This window comes from Melanostigma gelatinosum (genome assembly GCF_949748355.1).
Source record: "Melanostigma gelatinosum genome assembly, chromosome: 18".
Classification (NCBI taxonomy): Eukaryota; Metazoa; Chordata; class Actinopteri; order Perciformes; family Zoarcidae; genus Melanostigma; species Melanostigma gelatinosum.
The window spans coordinates 12,146,396-12,151,879 of NC_136651.1; positions in this window are offsets into that span (position 1 = coordinate 12,146,396).

The window sequence follows — 5,484 nt, forward strand, 5'->3', positions numbered from 1 at the left end:
TGCAGTCAAATGTATTCCTGGGGTTTCTCTCCAGAAAGAATATTGGTTGTTTTGTCACAGCTCGCTTAATGGCACATCCACGGTTGGTCTGATTGAATCATTAACCCCAGGTTGTAATCGGCTGCAACAAGTGGTTGTTTGGATAGAAAATCCCCAAATCAGCTGCAGAAAGATGATCTGCGAGGCTCATTAATGAACGGCAACAACGGGATGACAGTTATCTTTTGTGATCATTTCCATCAAGACATGACAAATTGTAATGATTTGATGAACTGACGTATGCAACATTTATTCACATTTTTCATCTGAATTCATTATTCTCTCTGCCATCAGTCTCTCTCTGCCATCAAGAGGTGTAGGCCCAGAACATCACAACAAATCATATCCTGCCTGTCATCACATCAGGGACAAAAGGCTGAAGGGATGGTGACAATGCTGAGTTCACACAAGCCCGCTTGGCACTTCATAAACAACAAGACTGGCTGTCAGTAAAAGTTAGATTCCTAATTAACGAGACGTTGGAGAGACTGGGCTTCGATGCAACAACAAGTAATAAGTGAAGTGCTGTTCAATGGGATCTCAAGTATAACAGATGTTGACTGCCATCCATGACTTCAAACTCTCTGAGTGAAAGGAGACTGTGATGAGCCTTGAATGCTATTTTAACAATTGGTCTCGAAGCTTTCAAAGACTGCCATCCAACAAAGGTGCTTTGGATGGGATTCATTTGTGTCATTTCAGAAGTCTGAAATGAGAAATGGCACATCCGACAAATTCATAACGTCCATAAAGGATTTCATTTATTTGTAAGCACGCTTCTCCTTTCTCCTTTCCTCCAGTTTTATGTCTCCATTTTACAAGTAACACGCCTCACTGTGTCTACCACATTTACATGAAAGCAGGGAGCAATCCAATCAGAGGCAGGCAGCAGATTGAAATCAGCGTTGTGGGTGAATTCATCTTTCAAATAAAAAAAAAAAGAAATTCACAATAATAACCAGCCCGCTTTGTTCATGCTGTTACATCTCAGTCCTCTGGAGGGCAGCAGTACTTTGCAGTTGGGCGTAGACAGCGCGTGACTGGAAAGACAGCAGTTTCACAACGAGGGATGCGAGACAGACAGCGACAAAGCTCTCACTCTTCAATGATGTATTTCATCTTCTGATGTCAACACAGTTACCACAAGACACAAAATTCACATTGAAAGATGTGTGTATGGCTGAACTTGAGAAATAGTCCTTCGACCTCCTCCTCCTTTAATACCCTGCCTTACATGCATATTTGTTTTTACCATTGGCTTAATTTCAATGTTGATTTAAACAGGAGAGAACCTCAAAGACTACGAATACTGCAGCGTTCCAGTACTGAAACACACATTGTGCTCTCCGGGTGGCGAGAAACAAAGATGGAATGTGTAAATCAATGAATATTTGTTTAGTTGCTTCTTATATATTTGCCCGATACTCTCATCTCACTCCCCTCCCTCTCTTTTTCTTCCTCCCCCGTACCCCCCCCCCTTCAGCTCTCTCTTGCGCTTATTTTCCCTCGCTATCTAACAGATCTTTATTGAGCTGTAAGTCTGTGGAGTTCCCGAGGGCCAATGGATGTTTAAAATTCTTGCCAGTTGTAACCTCTCCATCACTCGCTTTCGGCCTGCCTGCCACGCCACCAGAGGGTGGGGGGCATGAGGAGACATCCATCTTCTGCTGGCCTCCCTGAATATTTCACAAAACCTCAGTGCCAGTTAAACACTCCGCGTCCATTTGACCCGCGTCCCCCCCCCAAAATCCCAGCAGGGATCTCCCATATTTTAATTTGACTTTGATATACCCAGACGTGAGTTGGAGGCTTCTTTTGAAGTCTCTGGGAACAGTTTTGGAAACTTCCTGAAGCTCATGCAGTAAATGTGTGGTACAGAGGTTTATGGGGGGGGGGGGGGGGGGGGGGGGGGGAGGACGTACCACCTGGCCTGTAACTCATCCAAGGCCTCCTGCCGGGGCGGAGAACTGATGTTCACGCTGGCTCTGCTCAGGGAAGAGCATTCATTCGTCATCAGAGGACGAATGTCGGCTGACGTCAGCGAAGGGGAGGAAGCCAGGGAAAGGGCCTGGCCTCGGTGATTTATCTTCGACTGAGACTGCTGCAAGGCGGGAGACGCTCGCTGCATGGGCACAACTTGGCTGGAGAACCGCGAGTGTTGAAAAGACTGTCCGCCCCCCCCCCCCCCCCCCCCCCCCCGGCAGACTGTGGTGCTAAGTGTAATTACACAGGTATACCGGCCGCTTTATGTTCAGAAAATGGACTCAGTCACTCCCCGGAGATCAGAGCGTAAGAAGCAGTTTGCAATGATTTACGCTCACATGGTTTTTAGAAATGCTAATGGTTCCAATTGTCTTGGGTATTCTTGAGCCACCTCTTCTGTTAATATTCTATTCATGTGCTCCCCTGGCAACCAGATAGATGAGTTGATCTAATCTTTGTTTGATTGATGAAAGTTAAGACAAAAGGATTATTAAAATGCTATATGACTGTCGTTCAATATCCATCAAAGCTGGATGAGTGTCAGTAAAGGTTAATAGATCTAGTGATCATTGGATGACCCCATGCGCACCGAGGAGTTGAGATCAACTGGATGTCAACTTCCAGATTAAAGCTTTGCTATAACATGTCCCGGTTGTACATACACAGTTCAACAAACCAATGCCTCTTGTGTCAGTTGTATTTTCTGTATTTGTTAATATTACTGTACATTGTTTTTTTGGAAGTCAAATTATTCTGAATTGCATCTTTGCTGTTTAAATTGCATGTGCAATGTTTTTGTAAATTCAAACTTCCAAGTTGAATCATCTGTGTCACCATGTTCTGATGTTTAATGGAGAGAGGTACACAGTTCCAAAGCACTCTTCAACATGTGGGGAGCAAGGAAACTGCGAGTACCAGTGATATACATTATTTCAAGTTTCAACACAATTTCATAAAGAGGTATCAGAGATGTGAACGCCACACTGAGGCTGATGACAGATGGAACACAAAGTGTGATTCAGTTTTGAGGGTCAAAAAGATAATGGGCCGACGCAGTACTTCTAACCACACAATTTATTTCATGCAGCCTTGTTACATCAGCCAACATCTGGAGACATATTTAAAAACCAACCAGCAGATCAAAGACTGGGAGTCGACACCAATGCTAGCAGCTCTGTTTCGCGTATTAGCGTGCTAAAATGTGCTATTTAGAGCTAAGCACAAGTACAGCTGTGGACGATGGGAATGTAATTAGCTTTGCAGGTGTTTGGTCATAAACCAAAGTATTCGACAAATTGAAATTTTGACCTGATAATGGCGCCATAGAGGAAGAGTAGAGTAATCACCAAAGTGATTACAATTCACCCTGAGGGCGGCATGAACATCTGCGCCAAATTCCATGGCAGTCCATCCAATAGCTGTGGAGATGTGTCAGTGTGGAACAAAGTGGAGGATCAACCGACCGTCTGGCCGACATTGCCATCCCTGGAGTCACAGAGTGCTGGTGGCTGAAAAGAGGCAATGGTCCATTTCCTGAATTCTTGACTAAGCTTTCGCTCTGACCAGTTGTCACTGAGGTCTTTTCTCCTGCTGTCTATCAGTTTCAAAAGCTCAAAGAAGCACCGCTTCATGTTACAGAAGAAACAATTCTACAGGGATTCAGGCCTTTACCCATGTGGCTCCACATCAAATGACCACCAGAAACTTTATATGGAATGTTGGAGTCACACGCAGTGCATCGGACCATCTTTCCGTCGTGTCTAATAGCACCAGCAGCAGGTTGCATGTCTGGAACAACAACTGAGATTTGGAGACGTTCCCAGACTCAATAGTCGTTGACCTCTGCCACTGTCGGCTTTAACAACCTCATCCAGCCAAAACCACAGACAACCTGCTCAAATCAAAGCTCAGTGGCTTCCAAATGCATGTGCTAACCCTGCACTGTAAAAACGGGAGCAATGTGTCCAGAAAAATCAAGTTCCTCCCCTGACATATACACTCCAGTAGTTCCTCAAAGTTTTATTGGCATTTAGAGATCCCTAAATGTCTCCCTAGGCACATATTTATTCTAATCAGCCTCTACTGGCAGCAGAGAAAATGTTTATTTGCCAAATGATGCCTGCATGCATATTGCTGTCACCTCGGCACTGGTGCCACCTTGCAATAAAACAGGCATTGAGGCAGTGGGCACAGTGGGTTTCGCTGGCAGGCGTATTCTGCCAGTAAAGCACATTTGTTTCAGTGAACAGGTATTCAGTGAGATGTTAGAGAGTGGAGGAGTGAATACTAGTGCGACCAAGCTCATTAAACACGAGGTGTGCTTTACCATAAATCTGGTGTCAGCACTTAGTCCGATGTGGATGGATGCCATGGTGCTTAAACTGCATAGCCCCACATTAATGTTTCCCTGGTTGTAGGGCACACCCAACGAGACACCATGCTGTCTGAGTTCAGGCTTGGAACTCGTTATAATGAGATTTTAGGTCAAGTGATACACATAAAAAGAGAGAGAGAAAAAAATTAACCAAATTGTTAAGATGTTAAATGTGGCCTGAAGGCCTGATGTAGCTCAGAAAAAAAAGATATATAATTCAACTTTTCTTTGTTTGAATTGTGGACTGGGCACATATGTGAGGTTGTCTCAAATCGCCAATAAACAACTTTATGTTGCTCAGGACACACAAGACGGAAGTGGCGTAAACGTGAGTGTTTGCTGATCCTTTGTACCATGTTGCCAAATGTATAGTGTGCTGTGACACCACAAAGATTTGAGCTATAGTGCCTGCATCCATCTGCTCCATCCTAAGCAATATGATGCCATCTGATGCTGTGGACTGGGAATATGCAGCTGGCAGCTGGCAAAACCTGCACTTAACTTGTTTTCCCCCCCACAATAACTGGCTCATCGCAATCAATACAAAGGCCTACTTAGTGTGATATGAACAACTGTGAATTCCAAAAATAACTTGAAATACAGTTAAAAAATGAAAGAAAAGAAAGAATCGAATGTGTTTTTCGCCCTTCATTAAAATGAGTCGTGGAGAAACCACTGATCCCCTTGACCTCATGTGCATTTAATTTGCTCGCAGCTCTTCCCCGCGATTACCCACGTGGTCCCGGTAATCTGAGAGAGGGCACATGTTTACTCATTTCTATCATGGGAATAGCCGTGCCTGTTGCTGTCCAGCCGTGCCAGCTCGAGCCGTGTGCTCCCGGAGGAAATCATCCCGCTCATCATACAGAGGAAAGAAGACACAAACACAACCCACAACTACTCCAGATGCAAGACGAAGCTCTACGTGGATAAGGAAGTAAACCAGGATTTTTGTACTGCCTTAATACTTACAGTCAGAGGACATCGGGCAATCTAATTGCTTCCAGCGTCACCGACCGCAAACAGTCCCCAAAGCGCAACTAGGTGCGCACCGGAGGGAACGCAGCAGAACCTGCAACTCTGCTGAA